At 41.5% G+C, this 24,950-nt stretch overlaps 1 protein-coding gene across 1 annotated transcript in view; it reads left to right on the forward strand.

Moving 5' to 3' along the window:
* Window positions 1–1,935: 1,935 nt before the first annotated feature.
* The window catches only part of LOC124802840 (RNA-binding protein fusilli), a 499,044-nt gene continuing 476,029 nt past the window's right edge, over window positions 1,936–24,950 (forward strand). Inside the window, exon 1 of the mRNA XM_047263851.1 lies at window positions 1,936–2,006. The gene's annotated coding sequence lies outside the window, so the exon portion shown is untranslated. The remainder of the gene's footprint in view (window positions 2,007–24,950) is intronic.

Raw genomic sequence — 24,950 nt, forward strand, 5'->3', positions numbered from 1 at the left:
TTGATATCCCTCGGCCCCTCATAATATGTCCAAAATATTGTATCTTTCTTTGTTTTATAATAGGTACCAGTTCTCTTTGCAGCTTTATCTAACGAAGGATTTCAGTATTTGATATTTTTAATATCCGGGATATACGCAGTATAGTATTAAATTTCAAAAGCATCAATTTGTTTTTAATTACTTGGGCCTAAGTCCAGCTTTCATTCCCCTAACGGGGAATTTGTAGTTTCAAATCATTCTGTTTCTCAGTTGCACACTGAGATCGCAGTTCATGAAGAATTTTCTCGTAGTGATGAACTGTTTCCTGGCCTGTTCAGTTATGGATTTCATCCCCCGCTTTGGGTCGCATTATTGGTGTAAAATTAAGCATAAGTGTTTGATTGTGATCACTTGTTCATCTGTATTGCTTTAATAATTTATTAAATATGATTTTCGTGTCCCCTAATAATTATTTTCTGCCATTTAGGCCGGCTTGGTTTTTAGGCCAATTGTCTCCATTGCTCATGCGTTTATTGTTGAAGCCTTCATCCTTTTGTGGCGTGAAAAAAGTGCCCCCTTTGTTTTTGAAAGGATATTGTTCCATGGTTACCTTTTTTAAGATATTTCTCCTTGTTGGATATATGGGCTCTTACTCTATTTATGACACTTCCGATCAGTATATTTTTTCAGGATGATTCTTAAGTTATCTTCTAGTGTTTACTGTTTAGCTGAAGTAGATTTTTGCTGCAAACACTTGTAATTTAATTGTTGCATTACAGTCCTTCAGTTGGAATTTCGGTAAATCATTTTGTACGTACTATGCTATATCTATCACGCTAATCCTTTCTGTTAAATCCTATCCCGCTTGCTTAAAGATCGTGATGGATCCATTGACACAGCCTACATATCTAAAGTGTTGCAAATTTTATATTTTGCTGTCAATGAAACATATTGTAGCGCTGGTATGGTAGGCAACTGAAGATGTATCTCTGCCGCTATGTATATATAGATTTTGATTTGAACCTCTATTTTGTTTCCACAGAATTGCCATAATATTAATGCAAATTTAAAAGCAGTGTTTATACGTTTAACTTTTCGAAGTTTTGAATGAATGTTAAACGGATCTAAATATGTTTCATGAATGCTCTAGTATTATTAACTAATAAAAACCGTTTCAAAGAGTGATTGCCGCCGAACAAGCTGCTCTCGCTTATTTTTCTTTGAACTTTCACTTTCTTCTTCGTAGCAGCAATTTTGTCTGTGGCGTTTGATGAAGTTGGATTAAAGTTGCGTTCTTGCTTGCTGTCATATTCCTACGACAGAAGTATTTTACATTTGCTTCAACTTTCCCAAATACGATCCTGAAATGCTCTTCCTAAAATGTTTATCTTGTGTTGTCCTCAAACGCGAGACCCACTGCTGACTCGGATTCTTCACATGCAGAACTTCATTAGGGATATTACGTATTCGTTGATATGAGATTGCCCTCCATCTCACTACTAGTCTGGTCTTCCATCACAACTTCCCTCATTCAAGGTTGCGTCTGGCCTGCCATGTACTTTCAAAATTAACATATTTACCACTTTACGGTACTTGTCTTTGACTCATTTTAGGTAAAGTACTAACACCAATCGCTTAAAACAGTTACCAGCAAACAACTGCTCACTGCAACTGATGAGAAATTGAACAAAATCGTAATAATAAGCACATTTTACCCAGTTTCCCCCTGTTTTTCATAGAAATTTGTCACACTTAACATTGGAATCTTAAAGTTTTCAGGGATAAAGGGGAATGAAGCAGACTACGCACGCACACACACACACGCGCACACACACACACACACACACACACACACACACACACACACACTGCGCTCCTTTTAACAGACTTACAGACTTGCCTTGTATTTGGGGTCTTGTCATGCGATCATTCTGATTCAGATTTTCTATGTTTCAGGTAAATGTCGGAGTTGCTCCTACTGTAAGGCCACGGCCGACTACTTCTCGCATCCTTGTCAGACTAGACCTGTAAGTATATATTAATGCCTGTATATAGTGATTTGTTTTTTATTTTTAAGGAGTGATACCACATGCCCAATATCGTACGGGTCTAAGGACGAATAAAATTACTACTACTTCTAGTACTGCTTCGCCTACTACAAAAGCTGTAGTAGTTGCAACAGTAGTAGTAGTAGTAGTAGTAGTGCTAATAGTGGAAGGACATGGAAGCGTGGCAGAAATTGAGAAGGAAGTGAGACAGGGCTGTAGCTTGATAAACAAAAACTGTGAGGAAACTTCCTAGCAGATTCAAACTGTGTGCCGGACCGAGACTCAAACTCGGGACTTTTGTCTTTCAAGGGCAAATGGTCTACCATCTGAGCTATCCAAGCACGACTCATCACCCGTCCTCACAGCTTTAATTCTGCCAGTACCTCGTCTCCTACCTTCCAAACATCACAGAAGCTTTTCTGCCAACTTTTCAGAACTAGCACAGCCTGGGGGATGTTTCCAGAATGAGATTTTCACTCTGCAACGGAGTGTGCGCTGATAAGAAACTTGATAACATTAAAACTGTGTGCCTGACCGAGACTCGATCTCGGTCTCGGTCTCCACCAATGTCCTGAATTAAAGTTCTACCTTCGCAGTGCCTCATGAAGTGACGGTTGTGATACTGTTGACGATGATCAGTCCGTCGGAAGGGGACGTTAAGCTCTCTTGGCTCCCTTCGTGCTTCTCGAGAGGAACAGGCTATGCGTCGGCACCAACCTTCTCACTTTCCCGTATCACATCATCATCATCATGATCATCATCATCATGATCATCATCATCATGATCATCATCATACAACAGAAACAAACACTATACTATACACTTATCCATCATTACACTCACATACCTTCTACAAATACACGCATGGTATCCAAGAAAGGGGCCAATGTGCGCGAAGAAAGAACACGCTTTCCGACAGCCGGGTTTTCGGGCCAACAGTGTCATATTACATTTACATCTTTAGAGGCGGTTGTCCAGTGAGCGATTGAACATTAGGGGAAAAAAGTCGGATATTCACCGAAAAATAGGAGGGAGAGGCATGAACAACTTACTAAGAATCCTCACCAGTGGCGTATGGGCGTGATAGGTGAGATGTTTAATGCTCACTATTTTTGGTATTTCTTGAACAACTCGAAAACCTCGGCTTCTAGCAAAAGTGTTTCCGATTACAAAATTAAACTATATAAATTTCTTAGAAAAGGACCTATTCTTTTTTTTTCACTAGGACTAATAGTTTTCGCAATGAGATGGAAAGATAGCAGACTATTAAAATAGTGTTTTAGTGGTATGAAATTACTGGTTAGTAGTAAATCAAGTCTTCATTGGGTGGTCTACGTCTAAGGACTTGGAAGATTAGTTGAACAGATCGGATGGTATCTCGATAAGACGCGGTGAAAGTAAGAGATGAAATTTGTTACTTGAGCACCAAAATAACTAGGGACAGCGGAAATAGAGAGTGTATAAAACTTAGATTCACAATAACAAGACAGGCTTACGTGAAAAACTGATGTATGTGTAAATCGAATTACAGGTTAATTATTAGGAAGTGTTTTGTGAGTGTAGTCTTATACGAAAATCAAATGTGAACTGTAAATAATACAAACAGAACGAAAATAGAAGCGTCTCAATTGTAGTATAACAGAAAATTACTGAAGACTGGGTGAATATATTGAATAACTAATGAGAGAGTATGGAATCGATTTGGAGATACAAGATCTTTACGACAAAGCCGTAACCTTCACGACAAAGCCGTACTAAAAGAAAGGATATGTTGTTACGACACATTCTGAATCATCAAGAAGTCCTGAAGTTATTTATGTATAAGGGGCATTCAAATGAAACGCGTACGCTAGTGTAAAGTAACGGTAATGATTTTATTAACTCCAAAATGTAGTTATACACAGCACACACACTCAAAAATAGTCGCCAAAACTGTTGTGACATTTATCCCATTGTGACACTAGCCGGTCGATTCCATTCTTGAAGAAGCTACTAGGGTGCTGTCAGATTCAGCCGTGGACCCAGTCACACACTTCGTCTTCCGTTGCGAATCGATGTCCGCGAATAGCTTGTCGGGACTGTACGATGGATGTTCCAGCGTTTCCCACCTACGTCAGAGATGGTCTTCCAACATAACCAGTACGAGCATCGTCTTCCAGTGACTCGCGCCCGTCAAGGAATCGTTTGCGCCATTCCACAACACTTGAACGATTCGCCATACACAACCTTCACCCGTCGATACATTTCACGGCCCCCAACTCCCTCCTTCGCCAAAATCGGATCACTCCTCGTTGTTCCTTCTTACTCGCCTACATGTTCGGTAGTGGACGATAACTTGGGTGACCATCTTCTCTTGGGCGTGAAACCAAACTAGCGCTATGGAACATCAAACTGTGTGCACGCGTCAGTCTCTCTACCTATAGGTGGCGCCACCATACCCGCAGTTACGTTGTGCCACCTTACGTGAAAGACAAAGGTGGACGCACTGACCAAGTTTCATTTGAATGAACCTCATAGACAAGTGTAAAGGGAAAAACTTGTAGGATGTAAAGTCTTCATTGCATTAGGCACCTGCAAATGGGTGTAGGGTGCAGTAGTTACACACTTGTGAAAATACTTTCAGAAGCTGGAGAGCTGCATGAAATCCGTGTATGGGCTATTGATTAAAACAGCAGCAATATACCCCTCAAGTGTTACTGGATCTTATCGTGTCGTGGACTTTACGATCGTGGGGTTTGCGACCCTTTACGTCAGTGTTCTGCTTCGGATCATAAATATTTCAACCGTGGCTTCTCCGACCGTCGACGGAATCCGCAATATTGGGGGAAGCTCTGGTCGGAAATACCAGATGCAAAAGTGGTTGGTGTTAGCCGTTGCTTTCTCGACCGTTTTGTAATAAGAATATTCCTTCACATTTTATCCACGTTTAGGACTGACTACGCACATAGTAGATAGGCATTTTAAATGCTTTTTAAATTATTTTTGGTCACATTAAAAAGAAAACGAAAGATTAAATTGGTGCGAGTTAACCGAACAGCAATAACGTATGGACTCCTTTTTAAATACGACCTAGAAGTAGAGCTGAATTACATTTATATTCTTGCTTATCATAAATATTTGGCTGTTAATTTCCGAGTATGTCTCGATTTTCTTGGGTGTGGTTAGGCAGGAACCTAAGCGCATAGCCGCAATTGCTCCACGTGAAACGAGCTGGCAGTATGGTACTCCTTTTTCTTGCCACTTCAAAGGACGCCGCAACAGTGACAGAGCCTCTGATTGGAAATACCACGGTGCAAATCTGGTCGGTGGTAAGTGGAACGGTATCTGCGGCGCCCACTGTGGGCATTCAAGTGAAAATGAGACAGGTGAAAAAAAGTAAGTAAGCTGTTTATTATTTCAAAAGTAATCGCCATAACTGTTTACACATTTATCCCACCATGAGCCAAGACGGTCAGTGCCTTTATGGAAAAGTGTTTGCGGTTATCTACGGAACCATGATTGAACCCAGTTGTTCACCTCTTCGTCCGAAGTAAATCGACGGCCACGACCGTCTTTCCCTTCAACGTTCAAAAAATATGTGAATCGGGTGGGGAGGGATAGGGACTGTATAGAGGATGTATAAGGACATCGCAGCTAAGCTTCTGCAGCATACCTTGCCAACGTTTGGGCCCGTCCTGTCCCGATCTCTCCCCATTCCCCATGCCAGTTCTGTATTTTTGGAGCCCTGAAGAAAGACATTCGTGGCTGTCGATTTGCTCCTGACGAAGAGGTGCACCCCTGGCTTCATTCATGGTTCTGTAAACAACCACAAACATTTTTCCACGAAGGCATTGACCGTCTCGGCTCACAGTGGGATGAATGTGTTAACAGTGATTGCGATTAATTCTGAAATAGTAAACAGCTTACTTACTTTTTTGTATCTGTCTCATTTTCATTTGGCTGTCCCTTGTACAACAGGGTCCGAAACGCCACTGTCGGGAAGTCCACGGAGCCGATCTTACAGTGGTCAAGTGACTCTCGCCCGCGTAAACGGGGCATCAAGATGGAGAGTGTCAGTCCATTACCACCGTCTTCTCTGGAGTCTCTGCCGATAGAGAGCAGCGTAGGTGAGGAGAGTAAAACCGGAGGGATGTGTGGGTAGAGAGCGCCGACTGAGCGGACACGAGACGGTGCAGTGGCTCAGGTTGTTGACCCGGCCGTCGCGCTGCCAAAACCGCCTCCGGCGCTGCCCCGCGTCACAGCCAGGCCTTCCTGGTGCCTGAGCTGTCTCTCCTGCGGCCTCGTCTGCTTGCGTCCGGGTCTTCATCGCAGCGCGCGGAGACGATCGATGAAAATAAACACGATTCCCTGCTGTCTCTGTGAATATTAGCCTACAGCGTCGAAATTGACTCGTGTTCTTCTGATGGAGACAACTAGAAGGTTTCCTGCCTTTAGGTACCATGTCGTGATCTTTCTTTCGACTCCAAGATAACAAATCCATCAATATAGCTTAGGTCATTCGCCAGCTGTTATGTGAAAATCTCCTGAATGAGCCTGCGATCATTGTGAGTAATGTATGAGCAAAACTGTATAGTTAGCTTAGTATTTTTCTTTATGTATTACGTCTTTTTGGCTGCTGCCCTGGTTTATGTGTAATTTAGATTAAAGGAACGTACGAATGAGAGGTGTTTGTTGCACATTATAAGGCTGGGTATGCGGAAACTGGTTAGTCTCTGGGAGCGGGTTAGCGCAAGATAGAACTATATTAATTTACTAATGAAGCTGTTCAGTTCTTAATAATGTTAGAAGTCCACACATTATGGTGCATTGACCAAATTTCATCTCGTAGGGCATAGTTTATATAAAGGGTGAACATTAATAAAAGCGACAAACTGCAGGGACTTATTCCTGGCTGGGAAGGCAGGAAAAATGTCCCTATGAACATGTGTCTGGAAGTGCATCGTTGCCACGGTAAATGGCGATGATGTTTCCTCTGACCACGTGTCGTTTGTTCCTTGCGTGTTGCGGGCTGTGTGATTGACGCAGCGCATTGTAAGCAGCAGAATGGTCCGGTAGTCAAGTCGGGAACTTGCCGAGATGGTGTCTGTGTACGGCCAATCAGATGGAAACGGTCGAGAGGCAGCACGATTATACCACAACAAGGACACTCACAGACAGCAACCACATCACACAACATTTCGAAGCCTTTTTGGGCGTTTACGTGATGATGGATCCTTTCAGACTGACGAACGTGCATGGAGGCGGAGGACTGTGCGTACACCAGTTTCGGAGGTCCACGTTGTACAAGATATGGAGGCGAACCCTAGTACAAGCTCCGGGGAAGTAGCCCGCCATCATGGTGTAATTCAAAGTACGATTACATGTATCCTGCATGACAACCGCTGGTATCCATAACACCTACAATCTTATGGAACCCACTTTGAACATATGTTGTGACGTGTTTTCGGTGCAGATCTGTACTGTGTTCCGGGACGATTTGTTGTCGTTGAAGCACACCGTCCACTTCCGGTACATTTTCGTATGACCTTTCTTCCTCTGTTTCCAGGTAGGAACCCGTCCCTGCAGTTTGTCGGTTTTATTAATGTTCACCTCGTACAGGTATATTGGGTAATCTTAAGAGAAAATACAACTTTTATACTCACAACAGAATGTTAAGGCAAAATATATTCAGTATGAAAGTTCTTTGTGTAATGGATCCCTTACGGTAGTTTGTAGGGAGAGGGGTGCTAGATCTGGGGGTATGCAGTATTTTTAATATTTTGGAAGACGAATGGTGGCTTGTAAGTAGCCATCGGAAAGTTCCAGTTCAGATCCTGCATAGAACCTGCATAATACAGAATTTTAAATCATTTTCTTGAAAGAAAAACACCTGACTACAATATATTTTTTCCTTTCCATTAGAGGCAAAGGGGCGTAATCCCCTCTTGCCCTCGCGTGTGGCGCCTTCGCTGTTGATTGGATATGACTTGAGAGATGAATTAATGAAGCTGCCATATTTGGGTGAACTCTATATGAACCTGTTTTTGACATCTGAAAATATAATTGTATTAATTTGCAACTGCACCCATCCAAGTCGTGTTGTATAATTTAGGTATGAATGTTTTAATTTTAAAGAATTTCTGTTAGTTTTACAAGTATGATATGAAAGAAAAACAAGATATTAAAGCAACGTTTCCCACACTAGCGCCACCTATCTGCTAGCATTTGTCTCTTAGTAAACTTTTTGAGACGAGTTAACAGTTGACGTCACACTTAATGGTGGGTTTTATTGATACTGACACTGAACGTCGTCCTACAAATTCTAAATTTTGGCGAGGATTTTTTAAAAAAAATTTTAAGTCTTGGTCTTCCATCTTTTGTAGCCTGATGAAGTATAAGAAATACTTCTCAGTATCATGTTTCCTTAATTTTAAATACAGATCTGATGAGGGCAGTAGCCGAAACGATGTAACAAGTAGACATACATATTAAGCGATCTAGACACTTTTATACACAAAGTATCCGTGTTGTATTTTAATAGACTGAACAGAATTATTCTTGTCTGTCGGAACTACGACGATGTTCTGAATGTGCGTAGATGAATGTGTCGTGGAGTAGCGAAGCCCAGTACAGAAGAAATAACTATGAATATGGAATGACAGTTGAAAATGTTTTCCAGGCTGGGACCCCACCCTAGATTCCCTGCTTCTAACAAGCTGTCCTTTTAAACGTTAAGCTATCTGAGCAGTCTTAAAAGCCTGGTTCGAACTTTCATTGTCATTGGAGATTCCATTCATGATCTTCGAACTCTACAAGCAGAGATTCTCACATAGAGTATTTTTACAATAGCTAACGTGTCACAATGGATTTGACAAAGGCCCGTTTCTTAACCTGACAAAAGAGATATTTGTTGATGGAATTAAACTCGCCGAAATGAAATTTATGACATAAGTGCCTTCTCGATTGTTATTTGATTCCCATTGAATCCATTCGTTTTACGAGTTGAACTCAATTCATGTATATCGCTTGCGATGGGATAATTCACAATCCTCCGTGATATTCGTTCATCTGGTAGACCTGTTTCGGTGTGAAGAACAGCGTATCTTTGTTCGATGTAATAAGAGGAATCATTGCTGACAGTGCAAGTTTCAGTCAGGCTTGAAGACATGCGCTTGTAGTTTGATGGTTAAGGCGACTGTTTGTCAAAAGCAGGAAAATCGACTTCGAATGCCGTTGTGGCACTAATTTTCATAAGACATGATATATTCATTACAGAGGAATTTAGCATTTTCTGAGCGTTATTTCATTTATATCGTTTCATGTAATTCCCTCTTAGCTGGTCACATCTCCATTACGTTAATTTATTCCATGTCAATGTAATAAATGCTTCTGATACTAAAAGGATCTGTCGAATAGTGTCAACAGTAACCACACATTGTTTACTGAATACGCTATGATCTTAAAATGAAGTATTGTAGTTTGCTGGTGAAACGACAATGCAGAACTACTCGATATTTCTACTTTGTATTGTAAACCACAGCTGGGTAAACTCAAGACAGTGCCCCTAAACAGGAGAAAGAATCCAAAAGTATTAAGTTACAGGATAAGTGTTAACTACTGAAGTCTGTTACATTCTGTGAAGAGCGTTGTGTTACACAGTGAAACACTATGGGAAGGAAACAACACCTGAAATCAGTAGCAGGGTCGTAGGGTTGCCGAATGGCAGACATAGATTTATTGGGCATGGACGTCCGCAGAAATTTATTCAGGGAGGGGAGACTAAAATTACGATTTTTTATGTAGATCAGTTGTTCAGTTACGATGTGACACAAAAAACTTGTTGTATTAGAAACTTATTGTTATATTAATTGATGGAAATCCATGGCGTATGAGAATTCTATAATGAATAAAAACCCCGTATTCCGGATTATATGGTGAAGAAGTGCCTCCTCTTGCTGCCCCCCCCCCCCCCCCCCCCCCCCCCCGCCATCCCCCACCCTTCCACTCCCCGCCTCTGTAGTATGTTGGAAGAATACTGGAAAATTGCAGTGCAGCTTATTGTACACTACGCCTCCAGTATTTAAAGTTTTTATCAGGTACGCCTGTATTCGATAACGTGGTGCTAGGACAGGGCCAGGTCGGCATAATAACAGTAATTCGAAGGAAGTGTACAAGCTAGTCCTTGGAAGAAGACTAACACAGCGCACGAATGTAATGTGGAATAGTTCTCATAAAGCACCTTCTACTGTGCGTTGCACACTGAAGGAAAACGTATGTACAGAAGATGTAAGAGAAGGGAAATGCTGCAAATGGGGCATTACTTCCTCAGCACCACACGAACACCGAAGGCCATCTCCAAGCTTAAGTAAATATCACTTCAGCAAATTGTCTTTGAAACGACCGACTACAGCACGCAACGTTAAAGTCTTCGTATTGGGCAAAAGATCTTGATGATCAGGAAATATCTGTTTTGCGTGAGTAGTAAATTGTCGATGAATGACTTTTTTTCCATAATACCATTCAATGTTCTCATGGCTGTTCTTCAAGAACCTCAGTCACCCATCAGCTGTATTCTTCTTCTTCCTCTTATTCCTCTTCTGCTTCTCCTCGTTTTTCTCCGGGAAGCCCATATTATGCAGCAACGTTCGCTTAACGGCCCTTGAGGAGACTGTTGGTAGCCGCTTGGTTTATCTGGGCAGACAACAGTCGCACGTCTATTGAGCCGTACACATCTCTGTAGCCATAGTTCACCCCTGTTATCTAAGACCCGTGGTGCACCACAGTTGATTCGGCACCGGTTTTGGATAGCGCCATTTTGCTATAAACGGATACTTTAACCACGGCGGCAAGCGAACATTTTACAAACTTAGCCGTTTATGAACTGCTTCTACACTTGGCCCGACAGCAAATTGTCATGCCCTTTTGGACGTGAGGCAAATCACTCCATTGCTGAATTACAACAACGGCTGCATTTTTCTTCCATGTCCACTTCCCCCCTCCCCCCTGCCCCCAGTTCTGGGAGCGGAGCGCTAACACTCTCGGCTGTCTGAGAGGGTAATCACTCATCATCTATATTTTGCGTATAAAGTGGAGATTGCATGCTCCTCGTCCAGACTGACAAGTAACGCAATCAACATTGTAGGAAAGCGAATAGTACTGCATATATCCTACATGGAAGATTATTAGTTGTATCTTGAAACGTAAATAAAGCAGGCAGTTTTGATTACACGAAATTTGTGCTGTGGGAAAAAATATTTCGACTTAAAACTATAATATAATAGAAGAAATATTTTTTTTCTGAAATAAAACTAATCTAATATGGCAGAATTAAGTCTGCAACTGGAGACGATACACTACAAAAACGTTCTTGTAAAGAACCCGTAAAATACACTGATGGAAAAAAAATCACGACACCGAGAAGGAGATGTGCGTCACAAACGAAATTTAGTAGGCGTATTTCTACATCTGAAAGATGATGTCTGTTCAAATTTCGCGCTACTCGCACAAGAATGCAAGGGGGCAAATCAGGTTTGCTTTAAATACACACTGCAGTGGTCGTGAGCGTTAGTTACGTTTGCCTTTAAGGCGACAAAGACGCCATTATCAACACCTCACTAAGTTCGAACGAGGTCGTGTAATAGAGCTACCTGAAGTTGGACGTTCCTTCCGCACTATTGCGGAAAGACTTGGTAGGAATGTAGCCATTGTACATGACTGGCAGCCAGCTTTGATCACGAGAACGTACAGTCGCATGAAGAGCGCGCTCCGAATGCCACGTGGCACTACCGCACTACCGAGAGGGAAGACCATCGTGTTCGCAGTATGGCTCTGGCGCATTGTACTGCATCTGCAGCAGCAATTTGAGCAGCAGTTGGCACCACAGGTACACAACGAACCGTTACAAATCGGTTAGGCCGATATTACACTATCAAATTGCATGTGCGCACAGTGCAATTGTGATACATGCAACTGCTGCGGTTAATAACAAGTTGTTGTTGTCAGCCATGTTGAACTTTGACGAAAAATATGATGACAGTGTAATACCGCTTCTAGCGCTACGCCAAAGATCTTTGTCAAATATATTTGACGGAATATTTGATCACATCTTTGATCAAATCTTTGACAAAGAAATTTGATAGTGTAATACCGGCCTTACTTCAAGGATAGGTCCGAGACAGACGCTCTGTAGCGTGCGTTCCACTGACCCCAACCCACCGTCATTTGCGACTTCAGTGGTGTCAAACGAGAGCTCATTGGCGGACAGGGTGGAGGTCTCTTGGGTTTTCTGATGAAAGCTGGTTCTGCCTCGGTGTCAGTGATGGCAGTGTGTTGGTTAGAAGGAGGACAATTTAAGGATCTGCAACCAACCTGTCTGTGTGCCTAGGCACACTCGGCCTGCACCTGCAGTTATGGTCCGGGCTGCGATCTCGTATTGCAGCAGGAGCACTCTCGTGGTTATCGGACGCCCCCTGGCTGAAAATTTGTACGTCAATCGAGTGATCCGACCTGCTGTGCTGCCATTCATGAAAAGCAGTTCATGGAGTGTATTCCAACAGGATAACGCTCGCCCACCTATCGCTGTTGTATCCCAACATGTTCTACAGTTTTATACAAGATGATTGCAGTACCACGGCTGTTCAGTATAAAATGTTAAATCGAAACACCTTCAGCCGTTAAATGTCCAGTTTTATTTTATTAGTGCAACCAGTTCCAGCGTTACCTTACATCATCTTCAAGAGGTGGGATTCTTCCTTCACGTCGGTCAGGGAGCCTGAACATAGCGTAATGTAACGCTTTAAATGGTTGCACGAAAAAAATAAAACTGGAAATTTAGACGCTGAAAGTGTTTCGGTTTGGCATTTTTATTCTACAGAGTGACGATATATTGCCTTGGTCTGCTCGATCACCAGATCTGTCTCCAATCGAGCACATACGGGACAACATCGGACTACAACTCCTACGTCATCCTCAAATAACATTAACCGTGCCTGTATTGACCGACCGAGCGCTACAGGCGTGGGACTCCATCCCACAAACTGGCATCAACACCTGCACAACACAATGCTTGCACACTTTCATTCAACATTCTGTGGGTTACATCGGTTATAATGTACCGCTGTTTCACATTTGCAATGGCTTATCTCGCGCTTTCATTAACCTGTGATCTTGCAATGTTAATCACTTAAATAAGTATCCTGGACAGATATATTCCCGAAATTTCATTACTCTACATTAATTTTTTTGATGTTGCAATTTTTTCTGTCAGTGTAAACTGTTCATAATACCCGAAAGTAGTATTGCAAAATACATGTTAGCCATACAGCGCAAGTGGGGACTGCGATAATTCACATACAACAAATTCACATGTTTCTAAATAGCACAATTAAAAACCGTGATACACAAAAACTACTGTGCAAAAAAGAATTTTATCCAGACTGAATCTATCATTCTGCAGCGAAGTGTATGCTCATTTGGAACTTCCTGGGAGATTAAAACTGCCTGCCGGTCGCGAGAATTATTACCGTCGAATTTTCAGTACGTAACAATAGTTGTAAGAGGTCCCGTATAGCTCCACATTACACAAATAAATCACAAACGAAAATCATTAAACAAAACAAAAGGGAAATTAAGACAAAAAACATACGCAGAGTGCAGAAACATATCTTACTTGTCTGAAACCGTACAAAGTCCGGAGAGTTTCTCATAGCCGTACTATGGTATTATACCTATACGTAAGTCCTGTTCTGTTTAACATAGTTAAAGGGTGCACACACACACACACACACACACACACACACACACACACACACACACACACACAAAGAACGAGATGGAAACTTTTTTTCCCTGTGATGATGGACAGCATTATCCTCAGGAACACATTCATAATTATTCCAATCTTCCGGTTTCGACAAATGTTTTCGCGAGATTCCCCTTGTGTATTGTAAACTCAGTCTGTGTTTGGCGAAGGTTTTAGAAAAACTTATGAGCGACAAATTTGTATGGTGATACAATAAAAACTGTGTTTAGCGATCGGTTCGTCGTGGTTCTAGGTGTGGTAAACGAAGGTTGACGGTAATCATTATAATATTAATACGTAAACACGAAAATTGAAGTACTTGTTTTTAACATTAATTGTACAAGGCGATCAATGATCCTTACATAATTCGAAAGATACTTTGCCATAGATGTGCACAAACAAAAATAATGTGTGTATGTAGCCGTTAAGAGTGTTAAAAGGAAGTAAAAGCTTCAACATTCATAATGCTGATGTTACTTTTGGCATCACGCATTAAAATGTCCAAGACCTGAACATCGAAAATTGAAGAGCTAATAACCTCAGCCCTGCGCACCGATTAGGTGCTAAGGTAGAAATGACACACGAAAGTAACATTTCGTGAAATCGCATTCTGAGGGCTTTCATGTTTACATGTTTGATTTGCAGTAACATACGCATACAGGGCAGATACAATACAACTGCTAGGTCGATGATGTTGCCAGCAGTGAAAATCAACATATGTAGTAACGAAGTCTGTAAATAACGTTGTATATTCGCATCGTTATTTCGCTTTACCTTTATGTAAGAGTAACTGTGTGGTCCTTTGTTTGTCATTACCAGAAAATTTGAAGTAAGTTCCGAATTTTTAATTTCTTCAATTTGAATAACTTCGACTTCCGTTGTTATGCGGAAACCATAGAGTATTTTTATGGTACGCCTAGAAGGAGAATGGCAATGGGTCAGAGTGAAAGACGCAGGGCTAAACGGGCACCATTTCTTGCATAGAGAAAGTAATTGCAATGTGTACATTCATAATGACAATGCATCTATTTTGTTCAACGATCATAATATTAATACGTGAGCATCGAAAATTGAAATACCGGTTTTTAGAATTAATTACGCAAGGAGGCTAATGAAACTTATATAATTCGAAAGAAACATTGCCTTGGATGTGCACAAAAGAAAAAAAATATAATGTCTGTTATATAACCACTACGAGAGTTAAAAGGAAATACACACACAAAAAAATGGTTCAAATGGCTCTGAGCACTATGGGACTTAACATCTGTGGTCATCAGTCCCCTAGAACTTAGAACTACTTAAACCGAACTAACCTAAGGACATCACACACATCCATGCCCGAGGCAGGATTCGAACCTGCGACAGTAGCAGTCGCGCGGTTCCGGACTGAGCGCCTAGAACCGCGAGACCACCGCGGCCGGCGAAATACACACACACACACACACACACACACACACACACACACACAATGAAAGTTTTCATTTGTTCTGATATTGCTACCAACTTCTACCACGCGTAACGATCGTGTGCTATGATAGAAACGACACACGAAAGTAACAACTTTTCGTGAAGTTGCATTCTAGGAACGTTCATGCTTAAATGTTGCAGATAGTTCATTTGCAGAACACACGAATACCGGACAGCTACACTGCCGCAACTGCCACGTCGTTGACGTTGACAATGGAAAACGAAAAACAGTAACGAAGGCGTCGGGGACAGCAAATGTCGTTTATTAGCGTCGTTCTTTCACTTACTTTGTTCTAAGGGTAAACGGGACTAACTCTGTGTTCGTTTGCCGGCGTCACCACGGTATTTAGTGTTTTTCTAATTTTTGGTACTTTGTTTTGATTAGCTACAACGTCCTTTATGATAATGAAACTTTTTGTTTTAAGGTATGCCTCAAAGAAGAACATTAATGGGTCGGACTGAAAGACGAAGTGCTAGAGAGAGAAAATTTTTGTGTAGAGAAAGTGTAGGAATAATGCAATGTTAATAACAATAGTTCTGTTGTCGTTCTGAAAGATAGATTTAAATGTGCACTGAACATAATTCCACATAATTTTGAAAACTGTAACTGCGGTTTGATGAATTTACAGTACAGGTTTTGTAATGAAAATCATTTTGCGTTCGAGGTGACTTCACATGATACGACGGCATTCACATTGTGCTGTCATAAGGAAAAAGTTAATTTGACGCCTAGAACACAAAATATATTTTTCAGCGCAGTGTATCAAAGTTCTCCTTCAAATAATCGAACAATTAAAGAGAAATCAAAGAATTATTTCAAGAATACACGTAGCTACAATGCAGCATTTGCCGCGGATCAGTTCTGTGGCTAAAATATCAGGCACTTAAAGATACATGACTTTTGCTATCCTGCAACTGGTCGAATTTCGACCACAGGCTATACTAGTATATATAACTCCCGGGAAGATACGCTTACCGTGAAAGTGGGAGTGATAAAAAATGTGTCATTGATTGTACATGAAATGTATTCGGAGTTGCGAATACGGACCATCAGCTTTATAATGGAATGACGACTAGGCCTATGGAAATTAATGGCGGACCGGGACGCGACCGCGGATTTCACGCTTTACGCGAGTAGTCGTCGTAAGCACTGTGCCATGGAAGGAACATTGCATAGTAGTTCTTAATAACACAGACACTGCAATATCGTCGTGTCATTGATTGGTTTTATTTTTGTAAAGAGTTTGTAAATAGTTCTTAGGAAAAGGGCAAAACTGGAGGGCCAGGGGTTGTTATCGAAATCGTCACAGGTAACCTGGAAATTGAAACCCGACTAATTGTATTATTATTTTCGTAAGTAATAATATCTCACATTTGATAGCACCGGTTATTCGCATATACATTTTAGGTTTTACTCTTTCATTTTGGCACAGGAACCTGATTATCCATTTCAGGACTAACATTGATTGTGAAGAGATTCTTGGCTTGGCTGGGTGATTAAGCCACGATATATTTCAGTTTAGAATACTGTATGAATATGTGTAAGATACCGATTCGATCCTCCAAGAACTGAGCTAATTGCAATGTTCCTTCAATAGTGACGAAATAACCGTTAGTCACAAATAGTACTTTAATTTGTGAATTAGTTATTGGGTACCCTAATATAGGCCTCCATTACATAAAGAATGACTCTTTGGTTGCTTGTACCGATACCGTTCGATCTTGTGTGTAAATTTATACGTTTTCAAATCTCTCCCATCTTACGGATGGACACGTACTTGAGAGACGTAATAGAAGAAAGAACTTGCTTTAGAGAAAATAGGGGAATCGCAGCTTTCGAAATCGCCGCCGAAGCTTTTGCGAGAAAAGTAACGCGTTATCCCGAAGTTTGCTGTTTAATATTCTGCATCACTTTGCTTACTTCTGTTTACAGAAAATGAATGTAATGTAAGTGCGACTTCAAAAGCAGCCCGTGATCACTGAAAGACAGTTGCACAGGCTACCCACAAAAGTCGCATAACCGAGCGAGGTGGCGCAGTGGTTAGCACACTGGACTCGCATTCGGGAGGACGACGGTTCAATCCCGTCTCCAGCCATCCTGATTTAGGTTTTCCGTGATTTCCCTAAATCGTTTCAGGCAAATGCCGGGATGGTTCCTTTGAAAGGGCACGGCCGATTTCCTTCCCAATCCTTCCCTAACCCGAGCTTGCGCTCCGTCTCTAATGACCTCGTTGTCGACGGGACGTTAAACACTAACCACCACCACCACAAAAGTCGCATATACAAGTAGTCTGTGTCTTATTCATTTACATAAATTCACCTGATGATGAAACTGTAATTCTCCGAAACGCGTGCATGAAAGGTAAATAAATGAAAACGTTTCTACTAATTCGTGTTGTCGGGTATTGTACATCTGATGAACTTATCCTGTATTGTGTGCTATTTAATCAATAGCGCTGCTTTTGATCGACATCTGCTACTTAGAACTGCGTCTGATATACGTATGTACTACGCTCGCAAACTCATTGCATATCGTATTGACTGACCTGTTCATTCATAAATTTTTACTGTGCCTTACCGATCCTGTTGTACTCTTTGAGTCGTTGTCGACCACCATCCTCTTTAAGATACTTCTCAATTCCCAAGGTTTGCTCTGACCTCTGGAATATGGGTTCTGATCACACTTACGAAGTTATTAAGAAGTTTCTGTCTGTCAGTGCAGTCGAAAGGAAGTGGAAGAGAACAGTGCGAGCGTCGTCCGAAACATCCGTACTTTTTGCTTACTTGATATACGGTTGTCCGTTTACAGTGCTCTTCATAGACTGCCGTTTAAGTGCATTATGAGGACATATCCCATTGTTTCTCGGAATCAGAACCATAAGCCATTGGTCTAAGAATACGGAGACCACATCTATGAGGAACGAAAACAATGTGATTTATCACTGCCGGTGCAGTAATGTTATGCATTCTTCCCTTGCCAGACTATGTGCTTGCTCAGAGCTGACAGGTGTTACAAGTACCCTGCGAACACATACTGTACCCAGCCACATTTAAAATTCTGAGTTTGTAAAACGGGCGTGTTCCGTAGCATGGAGCGTCATGTGACAGCACATCGCACTGATCAGTTTCGATTAGTTACATCCCTGTCACATGACAGGTTTAAATTGGGTGATGGACCAGAAACATACGTATCCTGCTCTTCCATTCCGCACGTCCTTAGCTCTACTCTTTCGGAGTGAAGGATTATCCATTATAACAGCTGTTACTGTACGTTTTCCAATCCACTGCGCGTCCTCGACGGCATCGTGAAATGCTGACAAGAGAGAAGGCATTTCGCCACCCGCCAACTGTTAAGATTATACGAGGTTTCCCATTTATCTTGACCGCTCCAAATAACTTTTTGTCCAGAAGCAAAATAAAAAAAGTAATCATGGGGTATTTTCAGTCTTTGCAACTAAATGAAAGACTATTTGTTTTTTGCCATACGCGTTTCGCTTCTTTTATTTATGAAGCATCTTCAGTGGCCCATAAGACATGTCTGTTTTTTAATATGTATAAATGTGTTATGAGATAGTTGCATGTATGTTACTATGTTACGTTTTCTCATGTTTTTTGGGTTAGAAACAACCTTTGTTATTTATGAATGTGTCATTTCTTTGTGAGAGCGTTTTTTTTTTAATGTGTGGATATGTTACTCTCTATGTGAGCAGATATCTGTGTGTGTGTGTGTGTGTGTGTGTGTGTGTGTGTGTGTGTGTGTGTGTGTGTGAGAGAGAGAGAGAGAGAGAGAGAGAGAGAGAGAGGGGGGGGGGGGGGAGAAAAACATTCATACATAACAACAAAACACACGCACACACCAAAACAAATGTGAAATATCAAACCACACACACAATGCAGACCAAAGACGAAAGATAAACACACAGCGACAGTTGGTAGCACTGTACACTGTAAACACACACATGTTTACCATACAGCGAAAAATGCAAGTGATGTGTTGTAATAAATGTGATTGAAAACACGCCGGAAGGCAGCTAGCTCGAGTATGGGAACCGAATGAACACATGTCCAAGACCATACACATTAAGTAACAATATTGGAAATCGTAACACCAAACAATAATTTAACCTCACGAAACTTGGGCTACAAAAGTTGTTTCCAAACCAAAAAACGGGGGGAAACGTAATGTAGTAAGATACATGTAACTACTACATAATATATTTCTATATAGACATGTATTACAGGCCAGTGAAGACGCCTCTTAAATAAAAGAAGCGAAACCCATACGACAAAAACCAAACTGCCTTTCATTTAGTTGGAAAGAAGGAGCATACCTCCATGAATTTTGAAGCAATTAAGGAATGACGGCCGGCCGGAGTGGCCGTGCGGTTCTAGGCGCTGCAGTCTAGAACCGAGCGACCGCTACAGTCGCAGGTTCGAATCCTGCCTCGGGCATGGATGTGTGTGATGTCCTTAGGTTAGTTAGGTTTAATTAGTTCTAAGTTCTAGCCGACTGATGACCTCAGAAGTTAAGTCGCATAGTGCTCAGAGCCATTTGAACCATTTTGAAGGAATGACGGAAAACGGAAAAAAATACGAAAGAATACATAAATAAAGCAAATGTTTTCTAGCTACGATGGTAACTTTAAAATAGGTAGGTTCCGGCAGCATCTAAATAAATTAGCCGCGCGGGATTATCCGAGCGGTGTTAGGCGCTGCAGTCTTGGACTGTGCGGCTGGTCCCGGCGGAGGTTCGAGTCCTCCCTCTGGCATGGGTGTGTGTGTTTGTCCTTAGGATAGTTTAGGTTAAGTAGTGTGTAAGCTTAGGGACTGATGACCTTAGCAGTTAAGTCCCATAAGATTTCACACACATTTGAACATTTTTTAAATAAATTTGGAGTGAAGCAGAGCACTCACTGAAAAGCAGAGGCATTGAGTCCTCCCCTACGTGTACGCCGCTCGACTACTCAACACCTCTCCTGTTCGGTGAGTGGTCACCTTACTCTTAAATTATTGACTACCTCATAACTTTGTTCGTTACGAAGATATGAACACTAGCGCAGTTTTTTCATTTTTGTATTCGGTAGGCCACTCCCTCTCCTCAAAACTTGTTCGGAACCGCACCACACGTATCAGAAAACTGACTTTCACTATTCTGTACCAGCACACATTCTAGGTACCCGGGGTAATGTGACTCGTACACTCGCTGGAGTTGGCAGTAAACAGATGGAAACACAAGGTAAACACACACCTCTCATTTAGTCAAGCGCCCTCAGTTGAAAGCTTTTGTGAGTACAATGTACACCAACGAAGAGAAGGCAGAAATTCTACTCATATGTGACGAGTGTGCATTTTCCTTGTGTTTCCTTTTGTTTGCAGTCAGCTCAGGCAAGTGGACAAGCTATGATACCATAGGTTCCTGCACTACGTGCTAGTACAGCAGAGTCAGTCAGTTTTATGTTACGTTTTTAATAACGTCACCGTTATGGGATGGTACATTGATGTGCGTTTTGAACAGGTCTTGAGGAGAGGAAGTACATCACTAAGAAAAAATTTTGTTTACAGATTCGTATTAAAGAAAGACCTGCTGGTGTTCACATCTTCATTACAAACAAAGTTACACGGAAGGCTATTCATGCTGGTTAATGTTCACCTGGTAACTAAAGAACATTTGCTTCATAAATATTTAGTTTTACTTGTGGACAAAAAGTGGTACACCCTGTATAACGACTCAATTAAATTAAAATAAAAAATGGGACAAGGCTTCTAGGACACGCGTTCTGACGATTCCATTCAAGCTTAATTATATATGTAGATAATAATATAATAATAATATTAATAATAATAATAATAATAATAATCAGTGGCACGCGATCTGTTGCTTTAGAGGCAAGAGCTGTATCGCTAGATGATAGTTCATCTATAGGTTTTGATGAGTGAGTTTGCGAGTACCAAAATATGACATATATGGCCGTATCTTTTCATTGCATTGACTTAGAAGCTTACATTATTTACAGCGCTAAAGGACTGAAGACCTTAGAATTTGACATAAATTTCAACTTGTCACCTCTGCACGTTCCTGTCTTAATAGACAGCCGTATTCTGGCTTAGAAGTTTAAATTCTTTACTCCGCCAGGTTATTGTACATCTTATTATGTGACACAATTTTCACACTTCCACTTATTCCTGAGAAAAAGGGTCTTAAGAGACGAAGAAATAGAAAGGCGGACAACAAACAAAAAAAAGGTGATACAATTACAGATTAACAATTTTCGAATTTTCTTCTCCTTACTTGTACTGTGAAACCTTGCTTTTTGTCTAATTTTATGATTCTCCATCACCGGGAAGAAGTGCCCTATAGGTATTGAGTGAGTTTGCGAGCATTCAAAATATGTCGCATAAACAGCCGTATCTTTTGATTGCATTCACTGAGAAGCTTTAATTTGTTACACCGCCAAGCAGCCGTAGATCTTGCATGTAACATAATTTTAAACTTCAGACCTAAACCCGCTCCTAAGAAAAACGGGTCTCAACAGATGGATAGATAGATGGACAACAAATGGCAAAAAATTATTCCTTGTGTGACATAATTACAAAGTAACCATTTTAGAATTGTTTGCTTTACTTGTACTGCTTAAGCTTACTTGTCTAATTTTCTGATTCTACGCCAACAGGAATATCCTATCGGTTTTGTTGTGTGTGTGTGTGTGTGTGTGTGTGTGTGCGCGCGCGCGCGCGCGCGAGTATCGAAACATGTGACATAAATGGCTGCATCTTTTGATTATATTGTCTTAAAAGCTTAAATTTTTCACAGTGCCAAGGGGCCGTAGACCTTAGTATGTGGCGTAAATATCAACTTGATACCTTTAGTCTTTCTTCAGGAAAAGGGTTCTTAACAGTTGGACGGACAGACAGACAGACCGACGGACAGGGTTCCGTTTTTATCGACTGTGGAACGGAAGCCTGAAAATGAACAGGATCAGTTGAGTGATATGAAACGATATCAGAGAAATGGGCTGAGAATGCTGAACCTGCAATATAATGAGAAGCCGAGGCAAAAGAAAATACGGACCAGCGCAGGATTCATTCCTGGATGTATTGCTTATCGCACGAAGTTCCTTTAATCTCTTGTGCCATGCCACGCCACGAAGCCTCCAGGGCCGACTCAACCTTACAATGCTACCGATAGGTACCTCCAACGTCTTTCGATCAGTACAGAACAGTTCTCCCAAGCGGTATGAACTTATCCAGACAATTAAACTGAAGCTTTCTATGGTTTCCGTAAATCGATATTTCCTTTGAAGAGATTATGACTAATTGTCCACATGGACACACTGCAAAAATTGCGCCGGCCGGTGTGGCCGTGCGGTTCTAAGCGCGTCAGTTTGGAACCGCGTGACCGCTACGGTCGCAGGTTCGAATCCTGCCTCGGGTATGGATGTGTGTGTTGTCCTTAGGTTAGTTAGGTTTAAGTAGTTCTAAGTTCTAGGGGACTGATGACCTCAGTAGTTAAGTCCCATAGTGCTCAGAGCCATTTGAACCATTTTTTTTTTTGCAAAAATTGCAGCGCGCCATCAAGTACATAGGCCCAGGAATGTTGACGAACGGCTTCGTTCTGTTTCATAATAATTCCCGCCCTCATGTTGCCAAAGTTGTTCCGAATACGGTGCAGAAATTTCCCTGGGAAGCCCGTACAGCAAGGGAGCTAGATAAGATCTGGACGGCCATGCCGGGGGGGGGGGGGGGGGGGGGGGCGTTGTTATTGGCTAAGGCTGACGACGTCGGCGGGAACACTATTCCACCGCAGTCCGCAAGACTTTAACACTAGCCTCATGCATTTTATGTTGTTAAGCGCTGACACATATTATTAAGCGTCGCTTAAATCTGAAATTATAATAAATAAACACTTGTCTGTTAATAGCCGCCTTTAGAACTTAATGTTAAGAGCTAGAACGTCTTATTGCGTTCACAGACACTCACTGTATCTGAGGCAGATGACGACGCAACTCACTGATTCTTCACGGCAATTTTTTTTATGTTTTCTGCTTTAGCTTTTGTGTTCAGATGCCTTTTTCTAATGAACATTCTTGGCTTTACGTAGAGAGAAAAACCACATTGTGGTGCATTTCGGGAAACTTTGAAGATATTTTAGAAATTATCTTTTGCTTAAATCACAAAAATCTGAAATTTGTGAATTCTACTAAATAGTTAGAGTCTTCGATTACAATTACGAATGATTAAAATTATTATGTTTTGGGAAAAGCGAAAGAAAGACTGCGATTTATTAGCGGAATACTTAGAAAATGCAACAGGTTTACTAAAGAGACAGCCTACACTACGCTTGTCCATCCTCTTCTGAAGTACTGCTGCACGGCATGGGATCCGCATCAGATATGATAGACGAGGGACATCGAAAAAGTTCAAAGAAAGGCAGCTCATATTGGTTATCGCAAAGTAGGGAGAGAGTACCACTGGTGCGATACGTGGATTAGGGTGGCATTCGGCGTTTTTCGTTGCGGCAGGATCTTCTCGTGCCTCATCGCCGAGTCTCTCATGGGGTTTGTGGTAGTAATCGAATACACTATGACACCTGTGGCCTACATGAACATTATTGCGGGTCACTTGCATTCTTTCATGCTTGGTGTCTTCCCCAATGGTGATGGCATCTACCAACAGGATAACTGATAAACAATCTCCACTAGGCCAGGATCGTGCTATAGTGGTTTGAAGAGCATGATGTTGGTCTCTTGGTCCTCAAATTCTCCCAACTGAAACCGATCTCGTGCCAATACCACCGGCAGCCCACCAGGGACTATCGAATCGATGGCACGCAGGTCGCTGCAGTATTACGTTCCAAGGGTGAATCAAGGCGCTGTTAAGCAAGTGGTCACAGTATACTGGCTCGTCAATGTATTTAAGTTGATAAATATAATGTAAACTCGACCTCAGCGGTATGTTGCATGCCACTAAGAGTTCGGCGCAGTGAATTTTCTTGTAATATATTGTATAAACTCCGTGCGAGTTCTTTTACTTAAAAGATACTGATAGCTCACGATTGGTGGCAACTCAGGTACAATTAAAGTTATAATTTGAGCTCCGTAATAGTTTCCACCTTGTGTTTTTCTACTTCAACAGGCACTTACTGCTGCTTTTAGGTCTCATTTGTAAATTTGAAGAAGATTATTAAATGGCCGAAACTAGTCATCATTTTAATAAAAGCAACTGATACTGTGAAAATAACCATTTTTGAAGTAATACATAAATGACTAACCATCACTCTCAGAAGTGTAAGATCATGCATGCTGTTTTAACAGATCATCATCATCATCAGTCTTCTGCCTTAGGGCAGGTCTTCACTTGTAGTTCTCCATGCAATCCTGTCATTTGTTACCTTCTTCGTTTATATCCTAATGCTGTCTACCATCTGGTATCTTCTGCACCCTCTTCTTCGTCTTCCATTCTTGTTCTTTCCACAGCATCTATCAGTAAACCATCTCTTCTCATCCAGTGCCCAGACTAATTGTGTATCCTGTTCCAGATTACCTTTAAAATTTCCCCTCTCTTCCCCCAACCTTCTCAACACCTCTTCATTTCTGATTTTGTCGACTCATTTTATCCCTTACATTCGCCTCCGAATCCACATTTCAAAAGCTTCAGTTCTGCTTTCTTCCTCTTTTCTC

Source organism: Schistocerca piceifrons, chromosome 6, assembly GCF_021461385.2.
Source record: "Schistocerca piceifrons isolate TAMUIC-IGC-003096 chromosome 6, iqSchPice1.1, whole genome shotgun sequence".
Lineage (NCBI taxonomy): Eukaryota > Metazoa > Arthropoda > Insecta > Orthoptera > Acrididae > Schistocerca > Schistocerca piceifrons.